Source organism: Heteronotia binoei, chromosome 1 (assembly GCF_032191835.1).
Source record: "Heteronotia binoei isolate CCM8104 ecotype False Entrance Well chromosome 1, APGP_CSIRO_Hbin_v1, whole genome shotgun sequence".
NCBI classification, from domain to species: domain Eukaryota; kingdom Metazoa; phylum Chordata; class Lepidosauria; order Squamata; family Gekkonidae; genus Heteronotia; species Heteronotia binoei.
In genome coordinates, this window is record NC_083223.1 from 717161 (window position 1) to 730361 (window position 13201).

At 48.5% G+C, this 13201-nt stretch overlaps 1 protein-coding gene across 2 annotated transcripts in view; it reads left to right on the plus strand.

Annotated features, from left to right (window-relative positions):
- Positions 1-2949: 2949 nt before the first annotated feature.
- Positions 2950-13201, plus strand: part of PLCB4 (phospholipase C beta 4) — a 126809-nt gene continuing 116557 nt past the window's right edge. For both annotated transcript variants that reach the window (XM_060261738.1, XM_060261821.1), the window contains exon 1: positions 2950-2976. The gene's annotated coding sequence lies outside the window, so the exon portion shown is untranslated. The remainder of the gene's footprint in view (positions 2977-13201) is intronic.

Consider the following 13201-nt stretch of genomic DNA (forward strand, 5'->3'; position numbering starts at 1 on the left):
CCGTCTGCTGCCCAAGGCCTGAGTGCTTCCCTGGGCCCCAGAAGGGCTCTAGCCAGCCCCTGAGGAGCCAGCCAGCTCCCAGCAGGAGCCGGGGAAGGAAAGCAAAGGCCGTCTGGGGCTGCTCAGGTCTTTGGGCTCCCTCTGGCCGCAGCCCAGGACAGGAACAAGTCAGGGAGACCTGGAGGGGGGAGGAGAAAATCCTTTCCCCCTTGCTGCCTTTCTCCCCTGGGAGAAACGGGTGCTTTGGAAGGTGGGCTGTACCCCAATTAAGTCCCTCCCCTCCCCCAAACCCCCCAGACTCCACCCCCAACCTCCCCCCCTCGGAATTTCCCTCCCAGGTGCTGGAAACCCCAAGGAAACGGGGGATCTGGTTAGGCCCGTGACACAACTGCAGCCCTGCGGCCGAGAGAGGTCAGACAGACGCCAGCCCTGCTGTGTTTTCAGTCCTGGACTCCACTGTTTGCACAGCTGAGCTGCTTTTTCATTGAAAGCCTCTGTTTGCATCAGACGACAAGCATCCATCACCTCCAGCCAAACCTGCCCTGCGATTATAATAGGGGAGGAAACAAAACTCCACCTAAGTAGTTGACATTGGCATATATAAGGGGAAGAACAGCATGCAATGGAATGGCCAATGGCTGGGGCTGGGGAGTTGTAGGCAAAAAAATGTCTGGAGAGCTGCCGTTGGCCACCCCTGGAATAGGTAATGGGGAAGGGAGGAAAGATGAGCAGGGGGAAAGAGAGAAGAGGAGACCCAAGGCGGAGGGAGGAGAACAAAACAGGCATTCAAGGAAAGCTGGAGGGGAGAGAAAAACAAGGGGGGAGAAAGGGAGGAAATATCTCTCTCTCTCTCTCTTTCTCTCTCTCTCTCTCTCTCTCTCTCTCTCTCTCTCTCTCTCTCTCTCTCTCACACACACACACACACACACACACACACACACACAATAAAAGCCCAAGGGGGGAAAGGTTGAAGGAGCTGGGGATGTTTAGAAGATTTTGGATTTATATCCCGCCCTATACTCTGAATCTCAGAGTCTCAGAGCGGTCACAATCTCCTCTACCTTCCCTCCCCCGCCACAACAGACACCCTGTGAGGTGGGTGGGGCTGAGAGTGCTTTTAGAGCAGCTGCCCTTTCAAAGACAACTCCTGCGAGAGCTATGGCTAACCCAAGGCCATTCTGGCAGGTGCAAGTGAAGGAGTGGGGAATCAAACCTGGTTCTCCCAGATACTCTCTCACATTTAACCGCTACAGCAAACTGGCTCTGGAGAGGAGGCGGCTGAGAGGTGATAGGATCACCATCTTCAAGTCTTTGAAAGGCTATCGTAAAGAGGGTGGTGTGGAATTGTTTTCTGTGGCCCCAGAAGGTAGGACCAGAACCAATGGGTTGAAATTAAATCAAGAGTTTCCAGCTCAACATTAGGAGGAACTTCCTGACCATTAAAGCGATTCCTCAGTGGAACAGGCTTCCTCGGGAGGTGGTGGGCTCTCCCTCTTTGGAGGTTTTTCAACAGAGGCTAGATGGCCATCTGACAGCAATGAAGATCCTGTGAATTTAGGGGGAGGTGTTTGTGGGTTTCCTGCATTGTGCAGGGGGTTGGACTAGATGTCCCTGGAGGTCCCTTTCAACTCTAGGCTTCAATTATTCCTCAGTGGGACAGGCTTCCTCCTTGGGAAGTGATGGGCTCTCTTTCCTTGGAGGTTTTTAAAGAGAGGCTAGATGGCCATCTGACAGCAATGAAGATCCTGTGAATTTAGGGGGAGGTGTTTGTGAGTTTCCTGCATTGTGCAGGGGGTTGGACTAGACGACCCTGGATGTCCCTTCCAACTCTAGGACTCTATGATCCCTAGCTTTGTTCTGTGTCTGTTTTGGTCTGCAGTTTGGGCTCTGTGTTCAGGATTAGATGTCTGCCTATTAGGAATGGTCCCAATCGGATGCTTTCCTCTGATTGATATGAAAGCGAAAAGGTTTGGGTTGTGCCTTCCGCATGTTCCCAAGACAGAAAGTCATACCTGATGGGTGAGAACACTGCACTTAGCTATGGATGGGCTATCTCTGGACCCATTCACTCCCTGTTGTCTGTGATAGAAAGTGTGGCACGTCCAGGAATTTCCCAAGTACACATCTGTGTCATATTCGTAATTGCAGATGTTGCTTTTAATGGGGACAGGGAAATGAGCGGGTGATGCTCTTCAGGGAGCAAATTTGGTCACTCCAGATGGGACCGGACTTCAGCTCTAGCCTGCCCAGTTCTAACAGCCCCGGCAGGTGCTGGTTTTATCCCCACCCCACCCCTGGGCTGGGATGTTGGGCTGCCTCATGCCCCTTCACACTTCCCTTAAACAAAGATTTCAGGTTTTCACGGCTGGCATCATCATTAGGGTTTGTAGAATCTTTCGGGCTCAAGTGCCGTGTTCTACTGGAGAAAGTTTTCCTTCCAGACATTTCGTTCTCAGCTGCGGAGAACATCCTCAGTGGCGTTGCAGCCGGAGCAGGCGTTCAGACCTTCTTGGCTGCTGTGCATTGAGTGGATCCGCACTCTTTTGAACTCTGTCCGTGTGTATTCCCTTTGTTATGCAGCTTTTAATTTTGATCCTATTGTCTTCTGGTTGTATCTTCCTCTTGAACTTCGCCTGTCCGAATCTGATCCTAGGATAATGGCATAGATGTGTTCTTATAGGTTTTTGTCTGGGGGGGAGGGGGGATTTAAAGGGTTCAGTATTTTGTGAATATTTGCACTGGTTATATATCATTTTTAAAAGTGTAGTTTTTTAAAAAGAAGATGTAAAAAAAAAAAAAGATCCTGTTTCTAAAGTGATTGTGCGATGAGCTTTGCACATTGGGAGTTTGTGAAGGTATCTTGCAGGAATTTGCAAAAATGATGTTTTGTGATGACTCTTGCTTTTTTGCAGAAAGAGAAGTGCCCCCCCCCTCCCGGCACCCGGAGAATTTATCTATCCAGATAAGGGCCGCTTGGTGAGTTTCCTGTTTCTGGGTCCTGCCTGGAACTTTTGCATTGACAAAAATACATTGTTTGGGGGTGGGGTGGGGGGGTGGGTGAGGGTTGGTTGTCTCCGTCTCCCTCAGCCTCTGCACAGACACTTTGTGCACTCAGGGGCAGCAATTACTGTCCCAGCGCCTGAACGGCTGGAGGCCAAGGGCTCCTTCCAGCTCATTTCCCCGTTTCCAAGATATCGAAGTCAGCTCACTTCAGACTTCAAGGTTGCCGAGAACAAAAGGTGTTGAGGTTTGCACCACAGGTCTTGGCCACCTTTGGGGGAAACCTCATGAGGCTGTTTTGTTTTAGCACTAATCGAGCGTACAGAGAGTTTCAAGAACTTTTCTTCTCTCCCGGTACCTCTTGGAGGAACTGTGCTTGTATACTGCAAAATCAAAAGCCAGCTGAAAAGAAGGGTCGCTTTTAGAGGGGGGTGCTCTTCTTCTTTATCAAAGGATTATCGAAAAGGAGTGTTGAGGCTAGTGATGGTTCCTGAGGTTTTTGAAATGTGGGTTCTTGGGGGGGGGGTGCGTTTCTGGTGAATCTAAAAGGGCTTTTGTTGTTAGATCCAGACGGGCAGCCGTGTTGGTCTGGAGCAGTAGAACAAAGTAGGAGTCAAGTGGCACCTTTAAGACCAACAAAGTTTTATTCAGAATGTCAGCTTTCGTGTGTGCATGCACACTTCTTCAGACGAGGAATCAGGTACAGTGAGCAGAGCTACATATAGCTGGTGGGCAGTGGTTTAGAATGCAAAATGGTACAAAGTTAAAATCCAAAGTGAGGGCATTTTGGCCTAGGCTTATAACAATAGAGTGATTAGCAGACATTTTCACATTTTGACATGTTACTGTTTTATTGGTTTCTCACGCTACCCAGACCAAACATTTGCTCAATTTGTTAATTTTACTATTCTATCATTGGATTTTAAATTTGTACCATTTTGCACCAGACTGGGAGCCAGTTTGGTGTCGTGGTGAAGTGTGCAGACTCTTATCTGGGAGAACCAGATTTGATTCCCCACTCCTCCACTTGCACCTGCTGGAATGGCCTTGGGTCAGCCAGAGCTCTCTTATCTGGGAGAAGCGGGTTTGATTCCCCACTCCTCCACTTGCACCTGCTGGAATGGCCTTGGGTCAGCCAGAGCTCTCTTATCTGGGAGAAGCGGGTTTGATTCCCCACTCCTCCACTTGCACCTGCTGGAATGGCCTTGGGTCAGCCAGAGCTCTCTTATCTGGGAGAAGCGGGTTTGATTCCCCACTCCTCCACTTGCAGCTGCTGGAATGGCCTTGGGTCAGCCATAGCTCTGGCAAAGGTTGTCCTTGAAAGGACAGCTGCTGTGAGAGCCCTCTCAGCCCCACCCACCTCACAGGGTGTCTGTTGTGGGGGGAGAAGATATAGGAGATTGTAAGCCACTGTTGTGGGGGGAGAAGATATAGGAGATTGTAAGTCTCTGATTCAGAGAGAAGGACGGGGTATAAATCTGCCGTCTCCTTCTAAACCACTGCCCACCAGCTATATGTAGCTCTGCTCACTGTACCTAATTCTTCATCTGAAGAAGTGTGCATGCACACACGAAAACTGACATTCTGAATAAAACTTTGTTGGTCTTAAAGGTGCCACTTGACTCCTACTTGGTTTTTGTTGTTGTCGTTGTTGTTGATTATGATGATGGTCTCACACTCTGCATTGTTGTTTGACTTTGTTGCTTCTGAATATCTAAAGCAGCCATGGTGTTCAGTCCTCCCAGAAGCACTAATTTAATATACTGAGAATTGCAGGAACTTCTCTCCCGGTACCTCTTGGAGGAACCAAAAGCCAGCTGAAAAGAAGGATCGTTTTTAGAGAGGATTGTTCTTCCTTATCAAAGGATTATCGAAAAGGAGTGTTGAGGTTATTGATGGTTCCTGAGGTTTTTGAAATGTGAGTTCTTGGTGTGCGGGGGTGTTCTGTTTTTCCCCCCGGTTGTTGATCTCACACTCTGCATTGTTGTTTGACTTTGTTGTTTCTGGATATCTAAAACAGCTGTGGTGTTCAGCCGTGGAGAGCCAGTTTGGTGTAGTGGTGAAGTGTGTGGACTTTTATCTGAGAGAACCAGGTTTGATTCCCCACTCCTCTACTTGCACTTGCTAGCATGGCCTTGGGTCAGCCAGAGCTCTGGCAGAGGTTGTCCTTGAAAGGGCAGCTGCTGTGAGAGCCCTCTCAGCCCCACCTACCTCACAGGGTGTCTGTTGTGGGGGAGGGAGAGAGCCAGTTTGGTTCAGTGGTTAAGTGTGTGGACTCTTATCTGGGAGAACGGGGTTTGATTCCCCACTCCACCACTTGCACCTGCTGGAATGACCTAGGTCAGCCATAGCTCTGGCAGAGGTTGTCCATGAAAGGGCAGCTGCTGTGAGAGCCCTCTCCAGCCCCACCCACCTCACAGGGTGTCTGTTGTGGGGGGGAAGGTAAAGGAGATTGTCAGCCGCTCTGAGACTCTTCAGAGTGGAGGGTGGGATATAAATCCAATATCTTCATCTACCTCACAGGGTGTCTGTTGTGGGGGAGGAAGGGAAAGGAGATTGTGAGCCGCTCTGAGACTCTTCAGAGTGGAGGGCGGGATATAAATCCAATATCATCTTCTTCTTCCTCCCAGAAGCCTGTAGGCTGGCTATTGCAAATCCATATGTGGCATTGCCCTTTCCCCCTGTCCAACACTTAACCGCGAGCGTGCCTTCTCTTCCCTTTCTCACCAGTTCCCTGTAGTCCATCTTGTCCAACACCTTTGCCCACTCGTTGTAAGAACAGAGCAAAATGCTCCTGAGACTTGGCCCAAGAAGGAGACTTTGCCAGTGGCCCATTTGAGAAAACATGATTAGCTTCTCTGGAAGTTCAGTTCACAGTGTGGGATCCCGAGACCCCTTCTCTTTCCCTTGGGAGAGCCACAGAAATTGGCAGGAAGAACTTCTGCAGCTGTTCCTCTTGAAGCTGGCTGGGAACCCCTTTTGAACAAAAACCCTGTGAAGGACAGTGCATGTGAGGAAGGACCTTGCCAGATCAAGCAGCTGTTGTTGATTTTAATGCACATCCGAAAGGATCACGGGGGACACTATTGTCTGATGGACTGAGACAGAGGGTCTGAATCAGTATGTTCTTCATATGTTCAGAATCATGGGCTAGAGAAGGCAGAAACTGAAGGACTTTCCCCCCCTTTTCAGAATGGAGGAACTTATGGGCACTCAATGAAATGAACGAGCAGTACGCTTTGAACAGATCAAAGGAAGTACTTCTTCACCCAAAGGGCGATGAACACGTGGAATTCACTGCCACAGGAAGTGGTGGCGGCTACAAGCACAGACAGCTTCAAGAGGGGGTTAGATAAACATTTGGCTCAGGGCTCCATCAGTGGCTCTTAGCCACAAGGTATAGATGGGACACTCTGTCTGGGGCAGTGATGCTCTTTATTCTTGGGGGGCAATAGTGGGAGGGCTTCTGGAGTTCTGGCCCTGCTGCTGGACCTCCTGATGACCCATGGGTTTTGGCTGCTGTGTGGCACAGAGTGTTGGGCTAGATGGACCATTGGCCTGATCCATCATGGCTTCTCTTATGTACTTCTGTCTGGGGCAGGGATGCTCTGTATTCTTGGTGCTTGGGGGGCCACAGTGGGAGGGCTTCTGGAGTTCTGGCCCTGCTGGTAGATAGACCTCCTGATGGCCCCTGGGTTTTGTCCACTGTGTGGCACAGAGTGTTGGGCTAGATGGGCCATTGGCCTGATCCACATGGCTTCTCTTATGTCCTTATGTTTGGGGCAATGATGCTCTGTATTCTTGGTGCTTGGGGGGCCACAGTGGGAGGGCTTCTGGAGTTCTGGCCCTGCTGGTAGATAGACCTCCTGATGGCCCCTGGGTTTTGTCCACTGTGTGGCACAGAGTGTTGGACTAGATGGGTCATTGGCCTGATCCAACATGGCTTCTTTTATGACCTTATGTCTGTGGCAGTGATGCTGTGTACCCCGTCTGAGCTGATTTACTTCAGCTGGCTGGGAAAGGTGTGACTCTGCTTAGCATTTCACAACTAAGGGATGTGTTGCTGGGGATGCAGCCATATCGTCTGTGTGGGTCGCGTCTCCTTTGGCATGAAGCCTCACAGTAGAGTGCCAGTGTTTCTTGGGGGTGTAAGATACTCTTGCTCTTCTGCATGTACAGCTACATCTTTTTCACAAGGTTGGGCTCAGTGGACTGCAGTGGATCTGTTTTAAAAAATAGGCTACCAGTTGGTATTTTTAAAGACATTAATCTGGCGTATGATTTTTGGGGGGCAGAATATATCTCTTGGTTTGCTGCTTGGATATATCTCCATGAGGTTTCATGGTGCGTAATGTTTCCGCCTTGCTAACTGAACTAGTTGCCACGATGGAACTCTGTGATCTGCAATGAAAGAACCTTCTTGAACTGAGCCGTGGCATCTTTCAAAGAGATCTTGGTTCTTAAATCGTAATGCTCCAGCATGCTGCTTGTGCTCCTTGAACATGGGTGTTCTGTCTGAAGACCTACATCGGTTGGTTCTTTAAGGTACTCCTGGACTCCAATTCTTTTCTGCTGCTACAGACATGGCTGTAAGGGTTGTCAAGTCTGCTACTTCCTGTAGTGGGGGATATCCTCCACAGCCGCTCTAGGCGTTTCCGGGAAAACTCTACAGTTGTCCCGGACGCTTTAGCGATTTAGGAGGTAAAAACTCTATGGTACCTATTGTACCATAGAGTTTTCCCTCCCAAATGACTAGAGCGTCTGGGAAAACCATAGAGTTTCCCTGGAAATGCCTGGAGTGGCTGCATGGCGATGTCACCAGTGTGATGACATCACTTCCAGGTGACGTCATCGTGCCAGCGACGTAGGGGGAGGTTCCCCCCGCCAGCCCAACATGGGCCATTGGATTGGGAACCTCCCGGGGGGGGGGGAATCTCCGCCTGGACCAGGGACTTGGCAGCTCTTATGGTTACCCACATTGATTTGTAACACTGATGTTTGAGAGGTTTGCTCTGAGAATTGACGTTTGGACTTGGTGCATAAAAAACCGAAGAGAATCTTGTTTCATGACCGATTTTTTAGTTGCATTAAGAGCGTCAATGTTTTTTTATAATTGGTGTTGAGGAATGCTGAAGCAAGCGTTATAGTTGTATGTGTATTTCTGTGCTTCTCCATGCATCCACACTTTATTTGATCTCTTTGTTTCCTTGATCGTGGTGGGCTTTGGCAGTAAGATTTGTACTGTAATATACCGCTGCTAAAAAAGTACACTCAACTGAGCCCAACAAAGGGGGAATAAATTTTTGCTTTTTTGTTTTCTACAACTCTGCAATCTCATCGACCTGAATGAAGTCAACCAACGTGTGGGGTTGCAGGCCAACAATAGTTTGTGAATTGCTATATGCAGGGGTGGCGTTCCACTCATTTTTGCTCCCAGTTGCATTAAATAGGAAAATGAAATGTCCATATGATGAAATGAAGAACAGGATGTTTTCTTTTCTCCTTTTGCTGGTCTTCTCTTCCTGTACTGCCAAGGGGAATGTTTAATGCAGTGTGGTCCCCCCAACCCTTGGCAGTTTGGTCCTCCATGGTTTGGTTTGGTTTGGATCTGTTCGACTTGCACGTTGGATTAGTAAAGTACTTTTTTGGGGGGGGGGAGTTTCTGAGAGTTTTGAGCATTATGCCTTCACTAGACCATACTGTTAGAAGGGTGCTCTCATCTACAAAGCTACAGATAGGGCTTTTTTCTGGAGCAGGAACTCCTTTGCATATGAGGCCACACACCTCCTGATGTAGCCAATCCTCCTGGAGCTTACAGGGCTCTTCTTGCAGGACCTACTTGGAGGATTGGCTACATCAGGGGTGTGTGGCCTAATGTGCAAAGGAGCTCCTGCTAGAATTCCACCCCTGGGCCACGCCTCTCTGATGTAGCCAATCCTCCTAGTGCTTACAGGGCTTTTTCTTACAGGGCCTACTGTAAGCTCTTGGAGGATTGGCTACATCAGGGATGTGCGGCCTAATAGGCAAAGGAGTTCCTGCTACAAAAAAAGGCCTGGCAACAGATGAACATGTTTGCAAACCTCAGTCCCCCGTCTAGAGGGCTACCTGGATTCTGGATCAGGGAGGATAGTCGTGGTGACTGGCCCGGTTAGGATACCAGAGGTCTTACATAAAACGAAACAACATGATACATCTGGTTGCCATCCATTTAGAGCGGGTACTTTCTGAGAGAGATTAATGAACGTTTTATTAGAAGGGCCTCTTTGTTTTCCCCAGCTGGCCTTTATATAATCTGATAATGCCACAAGAATTGATAGCAAAACTGCACCTAATAAAACCTTACTGTGATCCTCATCGCACCCCAGTACTGATGTCCCCAGTGCTTTGTTACCATAGAGCTGATCGGAGTCTTGGATAATTCTGGTGTTTTTGTGTGACTTAATTTGACAGGATTTGCTTAGGTTTTTAACGCTGAGAGTGAGAAATTCAGCACAGCTGGGTTCTCCTTGTTTCCGGGCCTCCCTCGGTCGGTCGGCAACTGTGAGATGCCAGGTACCCAGTCTTCTGCACTCAAACTGGTATGAGTTAGCTCTCCTTCCAGACTTCACTCAGAGAAGGTTCCCAAGGAGATTAACACTGTCAGAGAAAAGTAGTATCTGAGAGCTGCCTGCTGTTAGGTAATGTTACCCCGGGGACGCTGTTTCAGACAGAAGGCTGTAAATCGGTGGCTGTTCTGAAATGAGTGAACCGTTTGGCCCGAGGAACCGTGCGACTTCCAGAACCGGGCATGGCAGTACACAGTGGTTGTGTTATAAAGACTGTGTGCACTCTGGCTTCTGTGTGTTGTGGTCTCATTGGGTCTCTTTGCATGGCTCTTTCGGTTTGATTCTCTGCAGTAGCGTATGAATGCAAGACCTGCATTCATGGTAGTTTCCTGACTCTCATAATTTTGTTCTGAAATAAAACAAAAATGCTAAATCCTCCTGCAAACACATGCTTTAATATGGAGGGAGGATTTTAAAATGTGGTTTTTAGGTATTTGCGGTTAAGGTGTCTGGTACTGCAGTCCAAGCTCTCTGCTCCATGACCTGAGTTTGATCCCGGCAGAAGCTGGTTCAGGTAGCCAGCTCAAGATTGACTTGGCCTTCCATCCTTCCGAGGTCAGTCAAATGAGTCCCCCACTTGCTGGAGGGAAAGTGTGGATGACTGGGGAAGGCAACGGCAAACCACCCCGTAAAAAGTCTGCCGTGAAAACGTTGTGAAAGCAACCTCACCCCAGAGTCGGAAATGACTGGTGCTTGCACAGGGGACCTTTCCTTTACCTACCTTTTTAGGGTTTGATCACATTCAAGGTTTAGTCACAGGGAGGAGAGAGTGCCAAAGGCAATTCAGACTAAGTCTTTAGTCAGGTGCCGTGTTGAAAATCAGAAACACCTCATGAGGTGACCTAAACTGAAGATAGTGTTAAACACCAAATGGACAGCAGTTGGAAATTACAGGCAGAAATCTTAAGTTTTTCAAATCTGTTGTGTGTATTTTTTTTTATATCATAGAATCCTAGAGTTGGAAGGGACTCCAGGGTCATCTAGTCCCAACCCCCTGTGCAGTGCAGGAAACTCACAAATACCTCCCCCTAAATTCACAGGATCTTCATCGCTGTCAGATGGCCATTTAGCCTCTGTTTAAAAACCTCCAAGGAAGGAGAGCCCACCATCTCCCAGGAAGGAGGAAGCCTGTTCCACTGAGGAACCACTCTAAACTCACAAATATCTCCCCCTAAATTCACAGGATCTTCATTGCTGTCAGATGGCCATCTAGCCTCTGTTGAAAAACCTCCAAGGAAGGAGAGCCCACCACCTCCCAAGGAGGAAGCCTGTTCCACTGAGGAACCGCTCTAACGGTCAGGAAGTTCTTCCTAATGTTGAGCGGAAACTCTTCTGATTTAATTTCAACCATTGGTTCTGGTCCTACCTTCTGGGGCCACAGAAAACAATTCCACACCTTCCTCTAGATGACAGCCCTTCAAGGACTTGAAGATGGTGAACATATCATATATGTTGGAAATCACAGCCAGTTTCACCAGTTCACGTCTGATATAGAAACGATCGACCAGTTCTTCCTTTATGAATTCTTTCAAAGATTAAATATAATAATGAAATGTCGTCTGGGCTTTCTCTCCCTCATTTTCGGTAAGGAGGAAGCAAGGAAGATGTTCATAAAATATTTAGGGGCTTTTATGTTAATTTCTACTCAGCAACACCATGAAGGTTTTCATTTTCAGGTCCTTATGCAACCCTCGCTTCGTCGTAGCTCTGCGAAGAGGGGAGGCCCAAACGGAGCGCTGTTTCCACCAGAATCCTGATGGCAGATGCAAAAGACGAAAGGTGATTTGCCCTAGGTTAAACAGAGCATCCATGGCAAAGAAACGCTGATATCGAGAGCCCGAATGGCCATTAACCTTCTGTGCAGTAAAAAAACAAAGCTAGTCTTGTTCGTTTATGTCATGTGATCGCTTTGGATACATAACCCAGAAGAATCCAGCAGGAGATGAGACGCTGTAGCAAGATGCTTACATAACTAATATTTTTATCTTAGTTCAAAGAAAGCCATGTGACTCCAGTAAGATAACACCGTTTGGGGAGTGGAAAGGACTGGCTTGAGGTATGTAATGCAGAACGTGAAGAGACAGCGACAGGAGGAGATGCTCTAGAAAGTGCTTTTTGTCTAACTTGAAAGATATTTTATATTTTATTCAAGCTCGATTCGATTGCGAAGCACATCATACAGTGCAAAGTTTTATATACCACGAGATTCCTGACTGTTAGAGCGATTCCTCAGTGGAACTGGCTTCCTCGGGAGATGGTGGGCTCTCCTTCCTTGGAGGTTTTTCAACAGAGGCTAGATGGCCATCTGACAGCAATGAGGATCCAGTGAATTTAGGGGGAGGTGTTTGTGAGTTCCTGCATTGTGCAGGGGGTTGGACTAGATGGCCCTGGAGGTCCCTTCCACTCTAGGATTCTATTATTCTAAGTTTCCACAGGCTTTCTCGCTGAGGTGGTGTGCTTTCCTTCCTTGGAGGTTTTAAAACAGAGGCTAGATGGCCAGCAATGCAGATCCTGTGAATTTAGGGGGAGGTGTTTGTGAGTTTAGAGTGGTTTCTCAGTGGAACAGGCTTCCTTGGGAGGTGGTGGGCTCTCCTTCCTTGGAGGTTTTTCAACAGAGGCTAGATGGCCACCTGACAGCAATGAAGATCCTGTGAATTTAGGGGGAGGTGTTTGTGAGTTTAGAGTGGTTCCTCAGTGGAACAGGCTTCCTCCTTGGGAGGTGGTGGGCTCTCCTTCCTTGGAGGTTTTTCAACAGAGGCTAGATGGCCATCTGACAGCAATGAGGATCCAGTGAATTTAGGGGGAGGTGTTTGTGAGTTCCTGCATTGTGCAGGGGGTTGGACTAGATGGCCCTGGAGGTCCCTTCCACTCTAGGATTCTATTATTCTAAGTTTCCACAGGCTTTCTCGCTGAGGTGGTGTGCTTTCCTTCCTTGGAGGTTTTAAAACAGAGGCTAGATGGCCAGCAATGCAGATCCTGTGAATTTAGGGGGAGGTGTTTGTGAGTTTAGAGCGGTTCCTCAGTGGAACAGGCTTCCTCCTTGGGAGGTGGTGGGCTCTCCTTCCTTGGAGGTTTTTCAACAGAGGCTAGATGGCCATCTGACAGCATTGAAGATCCTGTGAATTTAGGGGGAGGTGTTTGTGGGTTTCCTGCATTGTGCAGGGGGTTTGACTAGATGACCTTGGGTGTCCCTTTCAGCTCTATGATTCTGAGTTGGACTGGGCTGCAGGCAAGAGTGTCTGGTGGGATTAATGAGAGAAAGGGCCTAGGAGAAGCTTGGGCCTCTCTGCTCTGCCCTGCTCTGCCAGAGACAACATGACCTGGCTGGGAGAGACACCAAAGGTCCCTTCAAGACCGCTTGCCATTTGTGATGTCATCTCCACGGACAGGGAAGGTTCTGTTGGGAAGACCCGGCTGATTTGCCCAGAGCAGCCTTCCAGAGAAGCCAGAAAGAGAAGGGAACCTTTCTGCACTCTTCTCAAATGCTCCTGAAGTAGTACATTTTTTCATGTCTGATTCCACCCCCACAGACACACTTCTTACCTTTTTGCTACAAGAGACCATACGCTCCCACTGTAATGGTGTTGAGATAGAAA